The 26,182-nt window shown below is 45.1% G+C and overlaps 1 protein-coding gene across 1 annotated transcript in view; it reads right to left on the bottom strand.

Moving 5' to 3' along the window:
* LOC138851298 (uncharacterized) overlaps positions 1 to 26,182 on the bottom strand; it is a 121,592-nt gene that overhangs the window by 24,533 nt on the left and 70,877 nt on the right. The gene's annotated exons all lie outside the window — the stretch shown is intronic.

Genomic DNA, 26,182 nt, shown 5'->3' on the forward strand with positions numbered 1-26,182 from the left:
GTGCCCACAAGGGAGCTAGGTTCCAACAAGGGAGCTAGGTGCCCACAATGGAGCTAGGTGCCCACAAGAGAGCTAGGTGCCCACAAGGAAGCTAGGTGCCCACAAAGGAGCTTGGTGCCCGCAATGGAGCAAGATACCCACAAGGGAGCTAGGTGCTCACAAGGGAGCTAGGTGCCCACAAGGGAGCTAGGTGCCCACAACGGACCTAGGTGCCTACAAGGGAGCTAGGAGCACACAAAAGAGCTAGGTGCCCAAAAGGGAGCTAGGTGCCCAGAAGGGAGCTAGGTTCCCACATGGGAGCTAGGTGCCCACAAGGGAGCTAGGCGCCCACAAGGGAGCTAGGTGCCCACAAGGGAGGTAGGTGCCCACAAGGGAGGTAAGTGCCCACAAAGGAGCTAGGTGCCCACAAGGGAGCTATGTGCCCACAAGGGAGCTAGGTGCCCACAAGGGAGCTAGGTGCCCACAAGGGAGCTAGGTGCCCACAAGAGAGCTAGGTGCCCACAAGGAAGCTAGGTGCCCTCAAGGAAGCTAGGTGCCCACAAGGGAGCTACGTGCCTACAAGGGAGCTAGGTGCCCACAAGGAAGCTAGGTGCCCACAAGGGAGCTAGGTGCCCACAAGGGAGCTAGGTGCCTACAAGGGAGCTAGGATCACACAAAAGAGCTAGGTGCCCACAAGGGAGCTAGGTGCCCACAAGGGAGCTAGGTGCCCACAAGGGAGCTAGGTGCCCACAAGAGAGCTAGGTGCCCACAAGGAAGCTAGGTGCCCACAAAGGAGCTTGGTGCCCGCAATGGAGCAAGATGCCCACAAGGGAGCTAGGTGCCCACAAGGGAGCTAGGTGCCCACAAGGGAGCTAGGTGCCCACAACGGACCTAGGTGCCTACAAGGGAGCTAGGAGCACACAAAAGAGCTAGGTGCCCACAAGGGAGCTAGGTGCCCACAAGGGAGCTAGGTTCCCACAAGGGAGCTAGGTGCCCACAAGGGAGCTAGGCGCCCAAAATGGAGTTAGGTGCCCACAAGTGAGCTAGGTGCCCACAAGAAAGCTATGTGCCCACAAGGGAGCTTGGTGCCCACAAGGGAGCTAGGTGCCCGCAAGGGAGCTAGGCGCCCACAAGGGAGCTAGGTGCCCACAAGGGAGCTTGGTGCCTACAAGGGAGCTAGGTGCCCACAAGGGAGCTAGGTGCCCACAAGGGAGCTAGGTGCCCACAAGGGAGCTAGGTGCCCACAAGGGAGCTAGGTGCCCACAAGGGAGCTGGATGGCCACAAGTTAGCTAGGTGCCCACAAGGGAGCTAGGTGCCCACAAGAGCTAGGTGCTCACAAGGGAGCTAGGAGCCCACAAGGGAGCTAAGTGCCCACAAGGGAGCTAGGTACCCACATGGGAGCTAGGTGCCCACACGGGAGCTAGGTGCCCACAAGGGAGCTAGGTGCCCACAAGAGAGCTATGTGCCTACAAGGGAGATGAGAGCCCACAGGGGAGCTAGGTGCCCACAAGGGAGCTAGGTGCCCACAAGGGAGCTAGGTTCCCACAAGGGAGATAGGTGCCCACAAGGGAGATAGGTGCCCACAAGGGAGCTACGTGCCCACAAGGGAGCTAGGTCCTCCCAAGGGAGCTAGGTGCCCCAATGGGAGCTAGATGCCCACGAGGGAGGTAGGTGCCCACAAGGGTGCTAAGTGCCCACAAAGGAGCTTGGTGCCCCACAAGGGAGCTAAGCGCCCACAAGGGAGCTATATGCCCACAAGGGAGCTAGGTACCCACAAGGGAGCTAGGTGTCTACAAGGGAGCTAGGTGCCCACAGAATGAGAGCAAGAACACAGAGGTGGGGGGAGGGGAAATAATGAAATAAATAAGGAAGGAACAGAAACACAAGACGGAAGAAAGACAACCCAGAAGAGAAAAAAGGAAAGAAGAAAGGGGAAGAGGGAGAAGAAGAAAAAATGAGGAGTCAGGTTAAGTCACGGGTGTTCTGAAGTTTGGAGCATTTTACAATGTAGTGGGAGAGGAAGGCATCTACAGAGACGAAGCCAGGACTAAGATTCATACAAGGAAAGTTGTGTATTAGGGAGGATTCAACTAGACGGCGACTGTTAAAATTGGATGTAGGGTCGACAGTTTTAGCAGAAGACCAGTCAATAGGAAGGCTATGATCTCTGACATGACAGAACAGAGCATTGTTAGTGACGGCGAGCCTAGCACTACTTTTGTGCTCCCTAATTCTGTGAGAAAGAGATCGACCAGTTTCTCCTAAGTATTGAAGAGGACAGGAGGAGCAAGAAATAGAGTATACAACAGGAACATCTGTAGAGGGAGGAGAGGTATGAACGAGATTAGTGCGAAGAGTGTTAGTCTGGCGGAAGGTAAGTTTGATGTCTAAGGAATGGAGAGAATTGTTGAGATTAGAAAGACCGGAAATGTAGGGAAGGCAGAGGACAGAAGAGTTCCCAGGAGTAGAGAGTTTGGGAGAGAAGAAATTACGTTCAGCACGTGAGAAGGGAGAGTCTTTGAAATGGGAAGGGTAGCCAAGACGGGAAAACGAATTATGAAGAGAGGAAATTTCTGCTGGAAGGAACTGAGGATCACAGATGCGGAGGGCACGGGGAAAGAGGGAGATAAGAACACTTTTCTTGACAGGGGAAGCATGATAGGAAAAGTAGTGCATGTACATGCCACTGTGCATAGGTTTACGGTAAACGGAAAAGGAAAAACCTGTATCTGAGCGGTGGACATGGACATCAAGGAAAGGAAGCAAGGAATTAGATTCCCATTCAGCTTTAAACTTAATGGAAGGGGCAAGATTATTAAGAGCTTCAAGAAAAAGTTGGAAGAGACTGGAGTCATGAGGCCAAGTCATGGTCCAAGTCGGACCGAAACGTCGCCGTAAGCTCCTCTCTTCTATGTGCGGGTTATTTGTGTGTCGTTTCAGTCACGGTATTTTGCCTTTTTTTCACAATACTGTTGGAGGATAGTGACAGCAGTGTTGGAGGAGTGTTCGAGGATGGTGAGAGTGTTGGAGGACTGTTGTACGATGGTGACAGTAGTGTTGAAGGACGGTGACAGTAGTGTTACATGGGTGTTGGGTGATGGTGACTGTAGTGTTGGAGGAGTGTTGGAGGATGGTGACAGTAGTGATGGAGGAGTGATAGACGATGGTGACTGTAGTGTTGGAGGAGTGTTGGAGGATGGAGACAGTAGTGTTGGAAGGGTGTTGGAGGATGGAGACAGTAGTGTTGGAAGAGTGTTGGAGGATGGAGACAGTAGTGTTGAGGGATGGTGTCAGTAGTGTTGGAGGATGGTGAAAGTAGTATTGAAGGACGGTGACAGTAGTGTTACATTGGTGTTGGGTGATGGTGACTGTAGTGTTGGAGGAGTATTGGAGGATGGTGACAGTAGTGATGGAAGAGTGATAGACGATGGTGACTGTAGTGTTGGAGGAGTATTGGAGGATGGTGACAGTAGTGATGGAAGAGTGTTGGAGGATGGTGACAGTAGCGTTAAAGGAAGGTGACAGTAGCGTTACATGGGTGTTGGCTGATGGTGACTGTAGTGTTGGAGGAGTGTTGGAGGATGGTGACAGTAGTGATGGAGGAGTGATAGACGATGGTGACTGTAGTGCTGGAGGAGTGTTGGAGGATGGTGACAGTAGCGTTAAAGGAAGGTGACAGTAGTGTTACATGGGTGTTGGCTGATGGTGACTGTAGTGTTGGAGGAGTGTTGGAGGATGGTGACAGTAGTGATGGAAGAGTGATAGACGATGGTGACTGTAGTGCTGGAGGAGTGTTGGAGGATGGTGACAGTAGCGTTAAAGGAAGGTGACAGTAGTGTTACATGGGTGTTGGCTGATGGTGACTGTAGTGTTGGAGGAGTGTTGGAGGATGGTGACAGTAGTGATGGAGGAGTGATAGACGATGGTGACTGTAGTGCTGGAGGAGTGTTGGAGGATGGTGACAGTAGCGTTGGAGGAGTGTTGGAGTAGCAGAAGTGTTGAAGGAAGGTGACAGTAGTGTTACATGGGTGTTGGCTGATGGTGACTGTAGTGTTGGAGGAGTGTTGGAGGATGGTGACAGTAGTGATGGAGGAGTGATAGACGATGGTGACTGTAGTGATGGAGGAGTGTTGGAGGATGGTGACAGTAGTTGTTAAAGGAAGGTGACAGTAGTGTTACATGGGAATGTTGGCTGATGGTGACTGTAGTGTTGGAAGAGTGTTGGAGGATGGTGACTGTAGTGTTGGAAGAGTGTTGGAGGATGGTGACTGTAGTGTTGGAAGAGTGTTGGAGGATGGTGACAGTAGCGTTAAAGGAAGGTGACAGTAGTGTTACATGGGTGTTGGGTGTTGGTGACTGTAGTGTTGGAGGAGTGTTGGAGGATGGTGACAGTAGTGATGGAAGAGTGATAGACAGATGGTGACTGTAGTGCTGGAGGAGTGTTGGAGGATGGTGACAGTAGCGTTAAATTGGTGTTGGGGAAGGTGACAGTAGTGTTACATTGGTGTTGGGTGATGGTGACTGTAGTGTTGGAGGAGTATTGGAGGATGGTGACAGTAGTGATGGAAGAGTGATAGACGATGGTGACTGTAGTGTTGGAGGAGTGTTGGAGGATGGTGACAGTAGTGTTGAAAGAAGGTGACAGTAGTGTTACATGGGTGTCGGGAGATGGTGACTGTAGTGTTGGAGGAGTGTTGGAGGATGGTGACAGTAGTGATGGAGAAGTGTTGGATGATGGTGACTGTAGTCTTTGAGGATGGTGACAGAAGTGATAGAGGAGTGATGAACGATGGTGACAGTGGTGTTGAAGGACAGTGACAATAAAGTTGGAGGATCATGAAAATAGTTTTGGAGGATGGTGACAGTAGTGTTGGAGGAGTGTTGGAGGATGGAGACAGAAGTGTTGAAGGAAGGTGACAGTAGTGTTAAAAGAGTATTGGATGATGGAGACAGTAGTGTTGGAGAAGTGTTGGATGATGGTGACAGTAGTGTTGGAGAAGTGTTGGATGATGGTGACAGTGATGGTGGTGGTGATGGTGCGTAGGGAGACACTGGTCAGAGAAATAGCAAGCATCGAACTTAAGCTAAAGGAATGTTATAGGAGTCAGGAATCGCCGGAAGAACTAAAAGCCATAAATGAAATCGAAAGAAACCCAAAGTATTTCTTCTCCTATGCCAAATCAAAGTCGAGAACAACGTCCAGTATTGGGCCCCTACTTAAACAAGATGGGTCCTACACAGATGACAGCAAGGAAATGAGTGAGCTACTCAAGTCCCAATATGACTCAGTTTTTAGCAAGCCACTAACCAGACTGAGAGTCGAAGATCAAAATTAATTTTTTATGAGAGAGCCACAGAATTTGGTTAACACAAGCCTATCCGATGTTATCCTGACGCCAAATGACTTCGAACAGGCGATAAATGACATGCCCATGCACTCTGCCCCAGGGCCAGACTCATGGAACTCCGTGTCCATCAAGAACTGCAAGAAGCCCCTATCACGAGCCTTTTCCATCCTATGGAGAGGGAGCATGGACACGGGGGTCGTCCCACAGTTACTAAAAACAACAGACATAGCCCCACTCCACAAAGGGGGCAGTAAAGCAACAGCAAAGAACTACAGACCGATAGCACTAACATCCCATATAAAAATCTTTGAAAGGGTCCTAAGAAGCAAGATCACCACCCATCTAGAAACCCATTAGTTACACAACCCAGGGCAACATGGGTTTAGAACAGGTCGCTCCTGTCTGTCTCAACTATTGGATCACTACGACAAGGTCCTAGATGCACTAGAAGACAAAAAAAATGCAGATGTAATATATACAGACTTTGCAAAAGCCTTCGACAAGTGTGACCATGGCGTAATAGCGCACAAAATGCATGCTAAAGGAATAACAGGAAAAGTCGGTCGATGTATCTATAATTTCCTCACTAACAGAACACAGAGAGTAGTCGTCAACAGAGTAAAGTCCAAGGCAGCTACGGTGAAAAGCTCTGTTCCACAAGGCACAGTACTCGCTCCCATCTTGTTCCTCATCCTCATATCCAACATAGACAAGGACGTCAGCAACAGCACCGTGTCTTCCTTTGCAGATGACACCCGAATCTGCATGACAGTGTCTTCCATTGCAGACACTGCAAAGCTCCAGGCGGACATCAACCAAATCTTTCAGTGGGCTGCAGAAAACAATATGAAGTTCAACGATGAGAAATTTCAATTACTCGGATATGGTAAACATGAGGAAATTAAATCTTCATCAGAGTACAAAACAAATTCTGGCCACAAAATAGAGCGAAACACCAACGTCAAAGACCTGGGAGGATCTCACCTTCAAGGACCATAACATTGTATCAATCGCATCTGCTAGAAAAATGACAGGATGGATAATGAGAACCTTCAAAACTAGGGAGGCCAAGCCCATGATGACACTCTTCAGGTCACTTGTTCTATCTAGGCTGGAATATTGCTGCACACTAACAGCACCTTTCAAGGCAGGTGAAATTGCTGACCTAGAAAATGTACAGAGAACCTTCACGGCGCGCATAACGGAGATAAAACACCTCAATTACTGGGAGCGCTTGAGGTTCCTAAACCTGTATTCCCTGGAACGCAGGCGGGAGAGATACATGATTATATACACCTGGAAAATCCTAGAGGAACTAGTACCGAACTTGCACACGAAAATCACTCACTACGAAAGCAAAAGACTTGGCAGACGATGCAACATCCCCCCAATGAAAAGCAGGGGTGTCACTAGCACGTTAAGAGACCATACAATAAGTGTCAGGGGCCCCGAGACTGTTCAACTGCCTCCCAGCATACATAAGGGGTATTACCAACAGACCCCTGGCAGTCTTCAAGCTGGCACTAGACAAGCACCTAAAGTCGGTTCCTGACCAGCCGGGCTGTGGCTCGTACGTTGGTTTGCGCGCAGCCGGCAGTAACAGCCTGGTTGATCAGGCTCTGATCTACCGGGAGGCCTGGTCACAGACCGGGCCGCGGGGGCGTTGACCCCCGGAACTCTCTCCAGGTAAACTCCAGTGTTCGAGAAGTGTTGGATGATGGTGACAGTAGTGTTGGAGAAGTGTTGGATGATGGCGACAGTAGTGTTGGAGGATGGTGAAAGTAGTGTTCAAGGACAGTGACAGTAGTGTTGGAGGAGTGTTCGAGGATAGCGACAACAGTGTTGGAGGACTGTTGGAGGCAGGTGGCAGTAGTGTTGAAGGATGGTGACAGTACTGTTGTAGGAGCGATGGATGATGGTGACAGAAGTCCTGCAGGATTGTGACAGTAGTGTTGGAGGATGGTGACAGTACTGTTGGAGGAGTGTTGGAGGAAGGAGACAGTAGTGTTGCAGGATGATGACAGTAATGTTGGAGGATGGTGACAGTACTGTTGTAGGTGTATTGGAGGATGGAGAGAGTAGTGTTGGAGAATGGTGAAAGTAGTGTTGGAGGATGGTGACAGTAGTGTTGTAGGAGTGATGGATGATGGTGACAGAAGTCCTGCAGGATTGTGACAGTAGTGTTGGAGGATGGTGACAGTAGTGTTGTAGGAGTGATGGATGATGGTGACAGAAGTCCTGCAGGATTGTGACAGTAGTGTTGGAGGATGGAGACAGTAGTGTTGGAAGAGTGTTGGAGGATGGAGACAGTAGTGTTGGAAGAGTGTTGGAGGATGGAGACAGTAGTGTTGGAAGAGTGTTGGAGGATGGAGACAGTAGTGTTGGAAGAGTGTTGGAGGATGGAGACAGCAGAGTTGGGGGATGGTGTCAGTAGTGTTGGAGGATGGTGACAGTAGTGTTGGAGAAGTGTTGGAGGATTGAGATAGTAGTGTTGGGAGATGGTGACAGTAGTGTTGGAGGATGGAGACAGTAGTGTTGGAGAAGCGTTGGATGATGGTGACAGTAGTGTTGGAGGAAGGTGACAGTAATGTTAGAGGATGGTGACAGTAGTGTTGGAGGATAGTGAATGTAGTGTTGGAGGAGTGTTGGACCATGGTGACAGTAGTGTTGGAGGATGGTGACAGTAGTGTTGGAGAAGCGTTGGATGATATTGACAGTAGTGTTGGAGGAAGGTGACAGTAACGTTGGATGATGATGACAGTAGTGTTGGAGGATAGTGACAGTAGTGTTGGAGGAGGGTGACAGTAGTGTTGGAGGATAGTGACAGTAGTGTTGGAGGAGGGTGACAGTAGTGTTGGAGGATAGTGACAGTAGTGTTGGAGGAGGGTGACAGTAGTGTTGGAGGATAGTGACAGTAGTGTTGGAGGATAGTGAGAGAAGTGTTGGAGGATGGTGACAGTAGTGGTGGAGAATAGTGACTGTAGTGTTGGAGGATGTAGACAGTAGTGTTGGAGGATGGTGACAATAGTGTTGGAGGATAGTGACAGTAGTGTTGGAGGAGCGTTGGATGATAATGATAGTAGTGTTGGAGGAAGGTGACAGTAGTTTTGGAGGGCGCTGGAAGTATTGTTGGAGGAGTGTTGGAGGATAGTGACGGTAGTGTTGGAGGATAGTGACAGTAGTTTTGGATAGTGACAATTGTGTTGGAGAATAGTGACAGTAGTGTTGGAGGAATGTTGGAGGATAGTGACAGTAGTGTTCGAGGAGAGAGACAGTAGTTTTGGAGGAAGTGACAGTAGTGCTGGAGGATAGTGACAGTAGTGTTGGAGGATAGTGACTGTAGTGTTGGAGGATAGTGACTGTAGTGTTGGAGGATAGTGACTGTAGTGTTGGAGGATAGTGACAGTAGTGTTGGAGGATAGTGACAGTAGTGTTGGAGGATAGTGACTGTAGTGTTGGAGGATAGTGACTGTAGTGTTGGAGGATAGTGACAGTAGTGTTGGAGGATAGTGACAGTAGTGTTGGAGGATAGTGACTGTAGTGTTGGAGGATAGTGACTGTAGTGCTGGAGGATAGTGACTGTAGTGTTGGAGGATAGTGACAGTAGTGTTGGAGGATAGGGACTGTAGTGCTGGAGGATAGTGACTGTAGTGTTGGAGGATAGTGACTGTAGTGTTGGAGGATAGTGACAGTAGTGTTGGAGGATAGTGACTGTAGTGTTGGAGGATAGTGACAGTAGTGTTGGAGGATAGTGACTGCAGTGCTGGAGGATAGTGACTGTAGTGTTGGAGGATAGTGACTGTAGTGTTGGAGGATAGTGACAGTAGTGTTGGAGGATAGTGACAGTAGTGTTGGAGGATAGTGACTGTAGTGTTGGAGGATAGTGACTGTAGTGCTGGAGGATAGTGACTGTAGTGTTGGAGGATAGTGACTGTAGTGTTGGAGGATAGTGACTGTAGTGTTGGAGGATAGTGACAGTAGTGTTGGAGGATAGTGACAGTAGTGTTGGAGGATAGTGACTGTAGTGCTGGAGGATAGTGACTGTAGTGTTGGAGGATAGTGACTGTAGTGTTGGAGGATAGTGACTGTAGTGCTGGAGGATAGTGACTGTAGTGTTGGAGGATAGTGACTGTAGTGTTGGAGGATAGTGACTGTAGTGCTGGAGGATAGTGACTGTAGTGTTGGAGGATAGTGACTGTAGTGTTGGAGGATAGTGACAGTAGTGTTGGAGGATAGTGACAGTAGTGTTGGAGGATAGTGACTGTAGTGTTGGAGGATAGTGACTGTAGTGTTGGAGGATAGTGACTGTAGTGCTGGAGGATAGTGACTGTAGTGTTGGAGGATAGTGACTGTAGTGTTGGAGGATAGTGACTGTAGTGCTGGAGGATAGTGACAGTAGTGTTGGAGGATAGTGACTGTAGTGTTGGAGGATTGATTGTGATAACAATTGTAATATTGTGATGATGGTGAAGTTGTAAACCCAGGAGTGTCACCCAGGAGTGTCACCCAGGAGTGTCACCCAGGAGTGTCACCCAGGAGTGTCACCCAGGAGTGTCACCCAGGAGTGTCACCCAGGAGTGTCACCCAGGAGTGTCACCCAGGAGTGTCAGTGGGCAACGGTAAACAATATGATGTTCAATGAGGACAAATTCCAACTACTCCGTTATGGAAAACTGGAGGAGATAATAACTAGAACAGAGTATACTACTGACTCCGGCCAAACAATAGAGCGGAAAAATAATGTAAGGGACCTGGGAGTAGTAATGTCTGAGGATATCACTTTCAAGGATCACAACAGTGCCACGATCGCACGTGCAAAGAAAATGATAGGATGGATAATGAGAACTTTCAAAACGAGAGATGCCAAGCCCATGATGATCCTTTTCAAATCACTTGTTCTCTCTAGGCTGGAATACTGCTGTACATTAACATCTCCATACAAAGCAGGTGAAATCGCAGATCTAGAGAGTGTACAGAGATCCTTTACTGCACGTATAAGTTCTGTCAAGCACCTTAACTACTGGGAACGCTTGGAAGCACTTGACTTGTACTCGTTGGAACGCAGGAGGGAGAGATATATCATAATCTACACTTGGAAAATCTTGGAAGGAATGGTCCCAAATCTGCACACAGAAATCACTCCCTACGAAAGTAAAAGACTGGGCAGGCGATGCAAAATGCCGCCAATAAAAAGTAGGGGCGCCATTGGTACACTAAGAGAAAACACCATAAGTGTCCGGGGCCCAAAACTGTTCAACAGCCTCCCATCAAGCATTAGGGGAATTGCCAATAAACCCCTGGCTGCCTTCAAGAGAGAGCTGGACAGATACCTAAAGTCGGTGCCGGATCAGCCGGGCTGTGGCTCGTACGTCGGACTGCGTGCGGCCAGCAGTAACAGCCTAGTTGATCAGGCCCTGATCCATCGGGAGGCCTGGTCGTGGACCGGGCCGCGGGGGCGTTGATCCCCGGAATAACCTCCAGGTAACCTCCAGGTAACCTCCAGGAGTGTCACCCAGGAGTGTCACCCAGGAGTGTCACCCAGGAGTGTCACCCAGGAGTGTCACCCAGGAGTGTCACCCAGGAATGTCACCCAGGAGTGTCACCCAGGAGTGTCACCCAGGAGTGTCACCCAGGAGTGTCACCCAGGAGTGTCACCCAGGAGTGTCACCCAAGAGTGTCACCCAGGAGTGTCACCCAGGAGTGTCACCCAAGAGTGTCACCCAAGAGTGTCACCCAGGAGTGTCACCCAGGAGTGTCACCCAGGAGTGTCACCCAGGAGTGTCACCCAGGAGTGTCACCCAGGAGTGTCACCCAGGAGTGTCACACAGACTTGTTGAGTGCCAGGTTATTATATATGATTCTAAGACAGGGCGCTCCGATATCTTGCATCACGTAGTAAGTGATGCACACTGACTTAAGTAACAGTAACATTCACGTATAAGGGTCAGCCAAGTGACCCTGGAGTGACCCTGGAGTATACGCCCGCGGCCCGGTCTGTGACCAGGCCTCATGGTGGATCAGGGCCTGATCAACCAGGCTCTTACTGTTTGCCTCACTCAAACCAATGTACGAAGTACAGCCCGGTTGGTCAGGTACTGACTTCAGGTGCCCGTCCAGTGCCTGCTTGAAGACAGTCAGGGGTCTATTGGTAATACCCCTTATGTATGCTGGGAGGCAGTTGAACAGTCTCGGGCCCCTGACACTTATTGTATGGTCTCTTAACGTGCTAGTGACACCCCTGCTTTTCATTGGGGGGATGTTGCATCGTCTAGTTAGTTTAATATGTTTATTATGCACCCCATACCCATCATGTGGGCGGTAGTCAAAAGATTACAGAGGTACATAATTGGTCCAGGGACTGGGCCGAGTCTTTTGCTGTTGTAGGGAGTGATTTTCGTGTGCAAGTTTGGTACTAGGTACTAGTCCCTCTAGGATTTTCCAGGTGTATATATAACGCTCCCTGCGTTCCAGGGAGCGAAGGTTCAGGAACCTCAAACGCTCCCAGTAATTGAGGTGTTTTATCTCCGTTATGCGCGCCGTGAAGGTTCTCTGTACATTTTCTAGGTCAGCAATTTTACCTGCCTTGAAAGGTGCTGTTAGTTAGTGTGTAGCAATATTCCAGCCTAGATGGAACAAGTGACCTGAAGAGTGTCATCATGGGCTTGGCCTCCCTAGTTTTGAAGGTTCTCATTATCCATCCCGTTATTTTTCTAGCAGATGCGAGTGATACAATGTTATGGTCTTTGAAGGTGAGATCTTCTGACATTATCACTCCCAGGTCTTTTACATTAGGTTTTCGCTCTATTGTGCGGTTTGAATTTGTTTTATACTCCGATATAATTTTAATTTCCTCGCGTTTTCCATTTCAGAGTAATTGAAATGTGTATTCATTGAACTTTATATTTTATCTGCGGCCAATTTAAAGATTTGATTGATGTCCGCCAGGAGTCTTGCAGTGTCTTCAGTGGAGGACACTGTCATGTCAGGATGGACACTGTCATGTCAGGATGGACACTGTCATGTCAGGATGGGAGCGAGTTCTGCATCTTGTGCAGCATCGCTATTGGGCCGTGCGGACGTGCTGCGCAGTAGCTCCTGATTGAGTTGGCTTTTGCGCAGTGTTGACGTGTACTTAGCTCTGTGAAGACCTGTTTGCGCGCTCTCTACGAATTGAAGCAAGATGCCCTCCATCCTGGAGTTTACCTGGAGAGAGTTCCGGGGGTCAACGCCCCCGCGGCCCGGTCTGTGACCAGGCCTCCTGGTGGATCAGAGCCTGATCAACCAGGCTGTTGCTGCTGGCTGCACGCAAACCAACGTACGAGCCACAGCCCGGCTGATCAGGAACTGACTTTAGGTGCTTGTCCAGTGCCAGCTTGAAGACTGCCAGGGGTCTGTTGGTAATCCCCCTTATGTGTGCTGGGAGGCAGTTGAACAGTCTCGGGCCCCTAACACTTATTGTATGGTCTCTTAACGTGCTAGTGACACCCCTGCTTTTCATTGGGGGCATGGTGCATCGTCTGCCAAGTCTTTTGCTTTCGTAGTGAGTGATTTTCGTGTGCAAGTTCGGTACTAGTCCCTCTAGGATTTTCCAGGAGTATATAATCATGTATCTCTCCCTCCTGCGTTCCAGGGAATACAGGTTTAGGAACCTCAAGCGCTCCCAATAATTGAGGTGTTTTATCTCCGTTATGCGCGCCGTGAAGGTTCTCTGTACATTTTCTAGGTCGGCAATTTCACCTGCCTTGAAAGGTGCTGTTAGTGTGCAGCAATATTCCAGCCTAGATAGAACAAGTGACCTGAAGAGTGTCATCATGGGCTTGGCCTCCCTAGTTTTGAAGGTTCTCATTATCCATCCTGTCATTTTTCTAGCAGATGCGATTGATACAATGTTATGGTCCTTGAAGGTGAGATCCTCCGACATGATCATTCCCAGGTCTTTGACGTTGGTGTTTCGCTCTATTTTGTTGCCAGAATTTGTTTTGTACTCTGATGAAGATTTAATTTCCTCATGTTTACCATATCTGAGTAATTGAAATTTCTCATCGTTGAACTTCATATTGTTTTCTGCAGCCCACTGAAAGATTTGGTTGATGTCCGCCTGGAGCTTTGCAGTGTCTGCAATGGAAGACACTGTCATGCAGATTCGAGTGTCATCTGCAAAGGAAGACACGGTGCTGTGGCTGACATCCTTGTCTATGTCGGATATGAGGATGAGGAACAAGATGGGAGCGAGTACTGTGCCTTGTGGAACAGAGCTTTTCACCGTAGCTGCCTCGGACTTTACTCTGTTGACGACTACTCTCTGTGTTCTGTTAGTGAGGAAATTATAGATCCATCGACCGACTTTTCCTGTTATTCCTTTAGCACGCATTTTGTGCTCTATTACGCCATGGTCACACTTGTCGAAGGCTTTTGCAAAGTCTGTATATATTACATCTGCATTCTTTTTGTCTTCTAGTGCATTTAGGACCTTGTCGTAGTGATCCAATAGTTGAGACAGACAGGAGCGACCTGTTCTAAACCCATGTTGCCCTGGGTTGTGTAACTGATGGGTTTCTAGATGGGTGGTGATCTTGCTTCTTAGGACCCTTTCAAAGATTTTTATGATATGGGATGTTAGTGCTATTGGTCTGTAGTTCTTTGCTGTTGCTTTACTGCCCCCTTTGTGGAGTGGGGCTATGTCTGTTGTTTTTAGTAACTGTGGGACGACCCCCGTGTCCATGCTCCCTCTCCATAGGATGGAAAAGGCTCGTGATAGGGGCTTCTTGCAGTTCTTGATGAACACAGAGTTCCATGAGTCTGGCCCTGGGGCAGAGTGCATGGGCATGTCATTTATCGCCTGTTCGAAGTCATTTGGCGTCAGGATAACATCGGATAGGCTTGTGTTAATCAAATTTTGTGGCTCTCTCATAAAAAATTCATTTTGATCTTCGACTCTCAGTCTGGTTAGCGGCTTGCTAAAAACTGAGTCATATTGGGACTTGAGTAGCTCACTCATTTCCTTGCTGTCATCTGTGTAGGACCCATCTTGTTTAAGTAGGGGCCCAATACTGGACGTTGTTCTCGATTTTGATTTGGCATAGGAGAAGAAATACTTTGGGTTTCTTTCGATTTCATTTATGGCTTTTAGTTCTTCTCGCGATTCCTGACTCCTAAAGGATTCTTTTAGCTTAAGTTCGATGCTTGCTATTTCTCTGACCAGTGTCTCCCTACGCATTTCAGATATATTGACCTCTTTTAGCCGCTCTGTTATTCTTTTCCGTCGCCTGTAAAGGGAGCGCCTGTCTCTTTCTGTTTTACATCCACTCCTCCTTTTTCTTAGAGGAATAAGCCTTGCGCATACATCGAGTGCCACCGAGTTAATCTGTTCTAGGCATAAGTTGGGGTCTGTGTTGCTTAGTATATCTTCCCAGCTTATATCGGTTAGGACTTGGTTTACTTGGTCCCACTTTATGTTTTTGTTATTGAAGTTGAATTTGGTGAATGCTCCCTCTTGACTAATCTCATTATGTCGGTCTGGGGCTCCGCGCATACATGACTGAACCTCAATTATGTTGTGATCTGAGTATATTGTTTTTGATATGGTGACATTTCTTATCAGATCATCATTGTTAGTGAAGATGAGGTCTAGTGTATTCTCCAGTCTAGTAGGCTCTATTATTTGCTGGTTTAAATTGAATTTTGTGCAGAGATTTAAAAGCTCGCGTGAGTGTGAGTTTTCATCAGAGCTGCCTCCTGGTGTTATTACTGCAACAATGTTATTTGCTATATTCCTCCATTTTAGGTGCCTTAAGTTGAAATCCCCCAGGAGCAAGATGTTGGGTGCAGGAGCTGGAAGGTTTTCCAGACAGTGGTCAATTTTTAACAGCTGTTCCTGGAATTGCTGGGATGTTGCATCCGGAGGCTTGTAGACTACCACAATGACTAGGTTTTGGTTCTCGACCTTTACTGCTAAAACTTCCACTACATCATTTGAGGCATTAAGCAGTTCTGTGCAAACAAGTGACTCTGCAATGTAGAGGCCAACCCCCCCCTTTTGCCTGTTCACTGTGTCACATCCGTATAGGTTGTAACCTGGGATCCATATTTCTTTGCCCAAGTGATCCTTTATGTGGGTCTCAGTGAAAGCCGCGAACATTGCCTTTGCCTCTGCAAGCAGTCCACGGATGAAAGGTATTTTGTTGTTTGTTGCTGGCTTTAGACCCTGTATATTTGCAAAGAAGAATGTTATCGGACTGGTGGTATTGTTGGTACTGGGGGGGGATTTTTTTTCCGGCATTAGTATCTGTATCTGTTGGTTTGGAGTGGAGGCCATCGACTGTGGTTCCACTCCAGGAATGACTGGATTTGGTGTACGATTTCTGCCATTTCCTGCCAGTTTTTTTTCCTTCCTGGCACTAAAAAACCTCTCCCTCTTGAGTGGCTGTGGCTACCCAGGTTTTCCCATGGCCTGGATGTTTTGTATCTTTTTGTCCCCTTTAGATGGTATGCCTGGCAATTTAAGCTATAGCACAGTCTTTCCTGTACTGAAGAGGTACACAGTTCAGGGTGAAAAAGCTTACAGGAAGGGAGTTTGCATTTTCCTGTTGTCATATGGGCATGGCATTTTCTAGGGTGGTCATAGTTGCACGTCCCATCTGTTTTTCCAGATTTCCCATGCCAGCAGATACCGAATGCATAGTATGTGCACAGGCTTGGTTTCCGTTTGCCTTGGGTTTCTGTGACTGTATTCCCTGTTGGTGCATGTTTCCCTGTCTTACTTCTATTCTCCCTAGCACCAACAATGGAGCTCCCACCAGTTGTTTTTGGTAATATATCCTTACTATTGCTAGTGGAGTCCTCTTGTTTGCTATTTCCTGCGGTATTTCTAGTTTGCAATATTGGTTTTATCTTATCTTTGATTACACTTGTTTCCCTACTATGGCTCCTGTCCCCTATGAGGTCATTTATATGTATTCCTTTCTGTGTATAATTCCCGACTACCTGGACAAAATCTCCAGCTTCACCATTACTGTCTCCCAGGACAGCATCTCCATCGAGCAACTTTACCAACAGCTTAAGGAAGAATTGAGGATAGCGAAGTTGGAGATTCGGCGACTGACCGAGGAATACAAGAAGATTCGTAGTAGTCCTCCTGTTTTGAGTCCTCAGGTCAAGAAGGGAAACTGGTCAGTGGCTGGACAGCAGGGAACGAAGTTGACGATCAAGAAGACGAATGGAAAGATAGAAACGATGAAGAAGAAAGAGACTGCCGTGCAAACTGTTGTGGAAACATCTAATACATTCTCAGTGCTACCCGACGAATGTGAGTCGACTACTGGGAACATCATGATGAACGACACCAAGGAAGGTAAGAATATTGTTTTTGTTGGGGACAGCCAAGTTAGGTATATGGATAGGGCGTTCTGCTTGAAGGACAGGAGTAGGAGACAGAGAGTTTGCTTTCCTGGGGCTGGGATGGAGGATATTGTTAGCCGTCTGGATGACATCATGAGAGGTAATGGGAGCAATCCTATTATCTGTCTCAGTGCTGGAGGCAACGATGTTGGCAGATGTAGGAGTGAAGACCTGGTTAGCAGGTATAGGTCAGCAATAGAAATAATTAGGAGTAAGGGTGGGAACCCTGTCATATGTGGTATTTTGCCAAGGAGAGGAGTTGGAAATGAATGGTTGTCCAGGGCAATTGGTGTCAATTGCTGGCTGGACAAATACTGTAAGGAAAATGCGGTAACATTGATTGACAACTGGGACCTCTTCTATGGCAGAAATGACATGTATGCCAGGGATGGGGTTCACTTATCTAGGTCTGGGGTGGTAGCACTGGCAACTGCAGTGGAGGGAGCAGTTAGGACTTTAAACTAGGAATAGTTAGTGGTATGGGTTTTGGCAGGAAAACAGTGAAGTCCCAGTGTAGTAATATTACGAGTTCTAGGGGAACTAGTAATAAGCAGAACAAGGTAGATATTGAAAAGCCAGGGACTTTGGGTGATAACGACAGTAATAGGTTTAGTAGAAAAACAGAAATGAGCAGGAAGGGTAAAGAGAAAGGAGAGTCTTTCAATGTTTATTATGCTAATTGCCGTAGTGCTAGGAATAAGATGGATGAGTTGAGATTAGTTGCTAGTGCAGGTAACATTGATGTATTTGCCTTAACTTAATTCAAAAAGTCGGGACATGCCTGCGGAATGTCATATTCAGGGTTTTAAATTGTTCCAAGTACATAGAAGTATCGGGAAGGGGGGTGGGGTGGCATTGTATGTCCGAGATCGCTTGAACTGTTGCATAAAAACGGGAATTAAGTCTGAAGTAACACATACAGAGTCCGTTTGGATAGAATTTTCAGAGGGGCATGAAAAACTGATTTTAGGAGTGATATACCGTCCCCCAAACTTAGATAGGGACCAAGGGAGACTACTATGGGAGGAAATTGTTAAGGCCACAAGGCACGATAATGTAGTAATTCTAGGAGACTTTAACTTTAGTCATATTGATTGGAATTTCTTGACTGGGAATTTAGAATCATACGACTTCTTAGAAGTAGTTCAGGATTGTTTTTTGAAGCAGTTTGTGACAGAACCTACAAGAGGAAATAACCTGCTTGACTTAGTTATGGCAAACAATGAATCCCTTGTTAATAATTTAGAAATTTCAGAGGAACTGGGTGCTAGCGACCACAAATCAATTACATTATCATTGAATGGAAGTACGATAGTAGCGATAACTCAGTAACAGTCCCAGATTTTCGCTTAGCAGATTACGATGGGCTTAGAGAACACTTATCATCTGTTGACTGGGGTAACGAAGTGAGATATCAATATGACAGTTTTCTGAACACTATACATGCTGCTCAAAGAACGTTTATCCCATATAAAGAAATTAGATCAAATAGAAATGACCCAAAATGGATGAATAATAGGCTCAAATATCTACTAGGGCATAAGAAAGGAATTTATAGGCCTATCAAAAGAGGTGAGGGTCATCTTATGAATCAGTATATTGACATTAAGAGGGACATTAAAAAGGGGATAAGAAAAGCTAAAAGGGACTATGAAATTAAAGTTGCTAGGGATTCTAAAACTAACCCAAAAAGTTTTTTCCAGGTCTATAGAACAAAAGTTAGAGATAAGATAGGTCCCCTTAATAATAACTATGGGCACCTTACTGACAAAGAGAATGAAATGTGCTCGATTTTTAATAATTATTTTCTCTCAGTTTTTACACAGGAAGACACTAACAATATTCCAGTAATAAAGTTGGTAGAATTACCGCTCCTGGAGAGCGAAACGTTGCCACAATAAATGTCACATTAGTTGCACTTGTGTCCTTTTACTTTAAATATTCCAGTAATAAATTTTTATAGTGGGCTAGAAGAAGATAAATTATGTAACATCACAGTCACTAGTGAAATGGTTGTGAAGCAGATAGACAGACTGAAGCAAAATAAGTCGCCGGGTCCTGATGAGGTTTTTTCAAGGGTTCTTAAGGAATGCAAAATGGAACTCTGTGAACCATTAACTAATATTTTTAATTTATCTCTTCAAACAGGTGTAGTGTCTGATATGTGGAAGATGGCTAATGTAATTCCTATTTTTAAAACTGCGGACAAGTCGTTACCGTCAAATTACCGCCCAATAAGCCTGACCTCAATTGTAGGCAAATTACTAGAGTCAATTATAGCTGAGATTATAAGAAGCCATCTCGATAAGCATAGCTTGATTAATGATACTCAGCATGGATTCACAAGAGGCCGGTCTTGTCTAACTAATTTATTAACTTTCTTCAGTAAAGCTTTTGAGGCTGTTGACCACGATAAAGAATTTGATATTATTTACTTAGATTTTAGTAAGGCTTTTGATAGAGTTCCGCACCATAGACTGTTAAAGAAAGTGGCAGCTCATGGCATTGGGGGAAAAGTGCTCTCGTGGATCGAGTCATGGCTCACTGACAGGAAGCAGAGAGTGTCAATAAATGGGGTTAAATCCGAGTGGGGATCTGTAACAAGTGGCGTTCCACAGGGATCAGTCTTGGGCCCGTTGTTGTTTATAATATATATCAATGATCTTGATGAGGCAATTACTAGTGATATGAGCAAATTCGCCGATGACACAAAGATAGGTAGGATAATTGATTCAAACGTAGATGTTATGGAACTTCAGGAGGATTTAAACAAACTCTATTCTTGGTCAGAAAAGTGGCAGATGCAGTTCAATGTAGATAAATGCAAGGTTCTGAAGCTCGGGAGTATCCATAACCCTAGCACTTATAAGTTAAATGATGTAGAACTTAGCCACATAGATTGCGAAAAGGACTTGGGGGTTATGGTGAGCAGCAACCTTAAACCAAGACAGCAATGCCTAAGCGTACGTAATAAGGCAAATAGATTACTGGGATTTATATCAAGAAGTGCAAGCAACAGAAGTCCAGAGGTTATACTGCAGCTTTATACATCATTAGTAAGGCCTCACCTTGATTATGCAGCTCAGTTCTGGTCTCCATATTACAGAATGGACATAAATTCGTTAGAAAACATTCAGCGTAGAATGACTAAATTAATACATAGCATTAGAAATCTTCCCTATGAAGAAAGATTGAAGACTCTTAAGTTACATTCACTTGTTAGACGAAGAATGAGGGGAGACCTGATCGAAGTGTATAAGTGGAAGATAGGTATTAATAAAGGGGATATTAACAAGGTCTTGAGGATGTCTCTCCAAGAGAGAACCCGCAGTAATGGATTTAAATTAGATAAGTTTAGATTTAGAAAGGACATAGGAAAGTATTGGTTTGGAAATAGGGTAGTAGATGAGTGGAACAGTCTACCTAGTTGGGTTATTGAGGCTAGGACTTTGGGTAGTTTCAAATTTAGGTTGGATAAGTACATGAGTGGGAGGGGTTGGATTTGAGTGGGACTTTCACATCAGAGCTTATTTCTTGGGTGGCATTGAAAATTGGGTTGGGCAAATGTTTTGTTAGTGGGATGAATTGTAAAGGACCTGCCTAGTATGGGCCAGCAGGCCTCCTGCAGTGCTCCTCCTTTCTTATGTTCTTATGTTCACAGCTTCAGACTTTGTTGGGTTTACTACTATTCTTTGTGTTCTATTTATTATGAAATTATAGATCCATCTTCCAGCTTTTCCTGTTATTCCTTTATCATGCATTTGTGCGCTATTACACCATGGTCACACTAGTCAAAGGCTTTTGCAAAGTCTGTGTATACTGCATCTGCGTTATGTTTGTCTTCTAGAGCATCCAGGACCTTGTCATATTAGTCCAGTAGCTGGGACAGGCAGGAGCGTCCTGCTCTAAACCCATGTTGCCCTGGGTGGCAATCTTGCTTCTAACAACCCTTTCAAAAATTTTTTTTAAATGGGATGCTAGCCCTATCAGTCTGTAGTTCTTTGCTATTGCTTTACTGCCTCCTTTGTAGAGTGGGGCTATGAGCGTTTTTAGCAGTTGTGGGACGACCCCAGTGTCCATGCTCCCTCTCCATAGGATGTTAAAAGCACGTGATAAGGGCTTTCTGTAGTTCTTGATAAACACACATTTCCATGAGTCATTTGGCGTCAATACAATGTCAGATTAGTTTGAGTCTACCAAATTCTGTCTGGCTCAAAAAAATTCATTTAGGTCTTCTACTCTCAGTCTGGTTAGCGGCTCGTTAAAAACAGAGTCACGCTGAGGTCAGTGGTCACGTGTGGTCATACCTGTCCTAAGCTGTCTGGGTATTAGCCTGGGGGTGTTACCAGGCACCATGGCTTGTTGTAGTGTTTTAGAATCTCAGGTTAAAGTGTTGAAGAAGGAGGTCCTACTTCTTCAGGAGGAAAATAGGAGGCTGAAGCTTCACCTAGATTGGTTTAGGAGTGAGTGTGTAACAGTTGGTGTTGGTAAGGAGGAAACGGTTATCAACAGTGATGGTGGCAGCCGCTTGAAATGGCAAGTGGTTCACAGTTCAGGAAGAAAGAAGATAAAGAAGGTTAATAGAGAAGATGTGAAGGTAGAAAATCGATTCTCTGTTCTCCAAGACGAGGTTGAAGGTACCTCTGACTCCCCTGCTAATCAGGGTAAGAATATTCTGATTGTGGGAGACTCTTAGGTAAAATACACAAATAACCCGCACGTAAAAGAGAGAAGCTTACGACGACGTTTCGCTCCGACTTGGACCATTGACAACGTCGTAAGCTTCTCTCTTTTATGTGCGGGTTATTTGTGTATCGTTCCAGTCACGGTATTGTGCCTTTTTTGTTACTTAGGTAAAATATATGGACCATGCATTTTGTAACAGAGATAGAAGTCAGACAGAGAGTGTGTCTTCCATAAGCCAGTGTTGGTAACATAGTCAGCAGATTGGATAATATTATGTCAGGTAATGAGAACAACTTATCTGTCTTAGTGCTGGTGGAAATGACATCAGGAAGGGCAGGAGACAGGAGCTACTGGGTAAGTACAGGTCAGCCATAGAAGTAGTTAGGTCTAAGGGAGGGATCCCAGTCATATGTAGCATCTTGCCTAGAAGGGAGTGGGTAATAAATGGATGTCTAGGGCAATTGGTATAAACTGCTAGCTAGACAGTTATTGCAAGGAATTTGCAATCCAATTCATTGATAACTGGGACAAATTCTATGGCAAACAAAATGTATGCAAGGGATGGGGTTCATCTCTCTGGGGATGGAGTGGTTGCATTAGCCAATTCGATTGAGAGTGTCATTTATGACTTGTCTAGGACTTTAAACTGATAGATTATAGAGGTATGGATGTTTGTGGGAAACAATCAGGCTGCAGCATTAGGGTTGGAAACAGCAGTTATTACCGGGATGCCTCAGGGATATGTTTAAAAGACAATATTCAAAATAAAGTTGCTAGTAATGGCAAATCAATTGATCAACAAACAAAGAGAGACAGTAGAGGGCAACGAGTGACTAGCTCCCTTAAATTTTACTATACAAATAGAAGGAGTCTAAGAAATAAGATAGATGAGCGAAGATTACGTGCAAGTGCAAGTAATATATATATTATTGGTATAACAGAGACCTGGTTCAACCTGAAAGATAGAGAAATGCCTTCTGAATGCAACATACAGGGTTATAAACTATTCCACACTGATAGGGTCAACAGGAAGGGTGGTGGAGTGGCGATGTATGTCAGAGAAAATTTAAATTGTTGTCTTAGAATTGATATAATATTAGAAACATCGGACACAAAATTTGTTTGGATATAGTTTCTCGAGGATCGAAAAAAAAAATTTTGGTATGATATATAGGCCCCCAAACCTTGATAGGGAGTGCAGTAAGCTGTAATGGGACGAAATTCATAAGGCATCTAGATATGAAAATGTTGTGATAATGGGAGATTTTAACTTTAGACAAATTGACTGGAGCAATTTAAGAGGAAATCTTGAGTCTAGTGACTTTCTTAATATGGATCAGGATTGATTTTTAAAACAGTTTGTGACAGAACCAACTAGAGGAAACAGTCTGCTTGACTTGGTTCTTGCCAACAAAGATTCACTAATTAATAATCTTGAGGGTAATGATGAGTTTGGGGAAAGTGACCACAAATCACTTAATTTCAATATATTATGAAATTACAGTAAACTGCAATCAAGTCTCTGTCCCAGACTCCCGCTTGGCCAACTTCATCAATTTCATGGGACTGAGAAATTACTTGGGTGGGTTAAATTGGGATGTCCTGACTATGGGTCAGGTAGGTGATCTTGGTTGCCAATATGACGTTTATCAGAGCATAGTTCTAGCTGCCCAGACAACTTTTGTTCCGAGTAGGGAAATTAGATTTAACAAAAATTATCCTAAATGGATGAACAATAGATTAAAACATCTCATTGGTCAAAAGAGAGGCATATATAGGCGTATCAAAAGAGGGGATGGGCAATTAAGAAATCAATATATTCAATTAAAGAGAGAAATAAAAAAAAGGAATAAGAAAAGCAAAAAGGGATTATGACGTTAAAGTTACAAGGGATTCGAAGACTAACCCAAAAGGGTTCTTTCAGGTATGCAAAAGTAAGATTAGAGATAAGATAGGCCCACTTAAAGTAACTCAGGTCAGATCACTGACAGTGATAAGGATATGTGTGAAATTTTCAGTATTTACTTCCTCTCAGTTTTTACTCAGGAAGATACTAGCTAAATTCCAGAAATAATAAATTATGTAGAACAGGACGATAATAAACTGTGCACGATCAGGGTAACTAGTGTCATGGTCCTCAGACAAATAGAGAAATTAAAACCTAACAAATCCCCAGGTCCTGATGAACTGTTTCCAAGGGTGTTAAAGGAATGTAAAGAGGAGCTTAGCATACCTTTGGCTAATCTTTTTAACATATCACTACAAACTGGCATAGTGCCTGATAAGTGGAAAATGGTAAATATAATACCTATTTACAAGGCAGGTGACAGGTTTTTAGCTTCGAACTATAGACCAGTAAGCCTGACCTCCACAGTGGGAAAATTTATGGAATCAATAATTGCCGAAGCAATTCGTAGCCATCTTGATAGGTACAGACTGATTAATGAATCTCAACACAGTTTTACAAAGGAGCGTTCCTGTCTTAAGAATTTACTAACTTTTTTCACTAAGGTGTTTGAGGAGGTAGATCATGGTAATGAATATGATATTGTGTATGTAGACTTCAGTAAGGCTTTCGATAGAGTTCCTCATCAGAGGTTATTGAGGAAACTTAAGGCACGCGGAACAGGAGGAGAAATTGTTTCCTGGGTAGAGGCATGGTTGACAAATAGGCAGCAGAGAGTTTGCATAAATAGGGAGAAATCAGAATGGGGGCACATCACAAGTGGTGTTCCTCAGGGGTCAGTGTTGGGCCCGTTGTTGTTCACAATTTACATACACGACATAGATGAGGGAATAAATAGTGACATAAGCAAATTTGCTGATGACACCAAAATAGGCCGTCCAATTCATTCTAATGAGGACACTAGAACACTCCAGGATGATTTGAATAGACTGATGCAATGGTCGGAGAAGTGGCAGATGCAGTTTAATATTGACAAATGCAAAGTTCTAAATGTTGGACAGGTAAATAACCATGCCACATATAAACTAAATAATGTAGATCTTAATACTACTGATTGCGAAAAGATTTAGGAGTTCTGGTTAGCAGTAATCTAAAACCAAGACAACAGTGCATTAGTGTTCGTAATAAAGCTAACAGAATTCTTGGCTTCATATCTAGAAGTATAAATAATAGAAGTCCTCAGGTTGTTCTTCAACTCTATATATCCTTGGTTAGGCCTCATTTAGACTATGCTGCACAGTTCTGGTCACAGTATTACAGAATGTATATAAATGCTCTGGAAAACGTACAGAGGAGGATGACAAAGATGATCCCTTGTATCAGAAATCTTCCCTATGAGGATAGACTGAGGGACCTGAATCTGCACTCTCTCGAAAGGCGTAGAATTAGGGGGGATATGATCGAGGTGTATAAATGGAAAACAGGAATAAATAAAGTGGATGTAAATAGCGTGCTGAAAATTTCCAGCCAAGAAAGGGCTCGCAGCAATGATTTCAAGTTGGAAAAATTCAAATTCAGGAAGAATATAGGGAAGCACTGGTTTGGTAATAGAGTTGTGGATGAGTGGAACAAACTCCCGAGTACAGTTATTGAGGCTAAAACGTTGTGTAGTTTTAAAAATAAGTTAGATAAATACATGAGTGGGTGTGGGTGTGTGTGAGTTGGACCTGACTAGCTTGTGCTGCTGAGTCTGGTGCTGTGTTCCTTCCTTGAGTGGAGATGACCAGACTGGGTGGGTGATTGGGCTAATCCGGAGGGGGTGGGTCATTGGGCTAATCCGGTGGGGGGACATGGACCTGCTCCACATGGGTCAGTAGGCCTGTTGCAATGTTCCTTCTTTCTTATGTTCTTATGTTCTTGAGTAGCTCACTCGTTTCCTTGCTGTCATCTGTGTAGGACCCACCTCGTTTAAGTAGGGGCCCAATACTGGATGTTGTTCTCGACTATGATTTGGCATAAGAAATGAAACATTTTGGGTTTCTTTCAATTTCATTTATGGCTTTTAGTTCTTCCTGCATTTCTTAACTCCTGTAAGATTCCTTTAGCTTTAGCTCGATGTTTGCTGTTTCCCTGACCAATGTCTCCCTACGCATTACAGGTACATTGGCCCCTTTTAGCCTCTCTGTTATTCTTTGCCTTCGCCTGTATAGGGAGCGCCTTTCTCTTTCTAGTTTACATTTTCTCTTTTTTTTCCTTAAAGGAATATGCCTTAAGCACTCCTTGAATGACACAAAGTTAATTTGTTCTAGACATAGATTTGGGTCTGTGTTGCTTAGGTTATCTTTCCAGTTTATGTTATTCAGGACCTGGTTGACTTGGTCCCACCTTATGTTTTTGTTACTGAAGCTGAATTTGGTGAAGGCTGCCTCGTGACTGATCACATTTTGTTGGTCTGTGGCCCTGCACATACATGTAACAGCAACACTTTCATGTCTGAGGGACAGCCGAGAGTTGAGTGAGCCAGATAGACTTAAGTAACAGTAACACTCTTATGTTTAAGGGACAGCCGAGGGTTGAGTGAGCCAGAGTGATTTAAGTAACAGTAACACTCACATGTTTAAAGGACAGCCGAGGGTTGAGTGAGCCAGAGTGATTTATGTAACAGTAACACTCATATGTTTAAGGGACAGCCGAGGGTTGAGTGAGCCAGAGTGACTTAAGTAACAGTAACACTCCTATGTTTAAAGGACAGCCGAAGGTTGAGTGAGCCAGAGTGAGTTATGTAACAGTAACTTTCATATGTTTAAGGGACAGCCGAGGGTTGAGTGAGCCAGAGTGACTTAAGTAACAGTAACACTCACATGC

Source organism: Cherax quadricarinatus, unplaced genomic scaffold (assembly GCF_038502225.1).
Source record: "Cherax quadricarinatus isolate ZL_2023a unplaced genomic scaffold, ASM3850222v1 Contig279, whole genome shotgun sequence".
In the NCBI taxonomy this organism is placed as follows: domain Eukaryota; kingdom Metazoa; phylum Arthropoda; class Malacostraca; order Decapoda; family Parastacidae; genus Cherax; species Cherax quadricarinatus.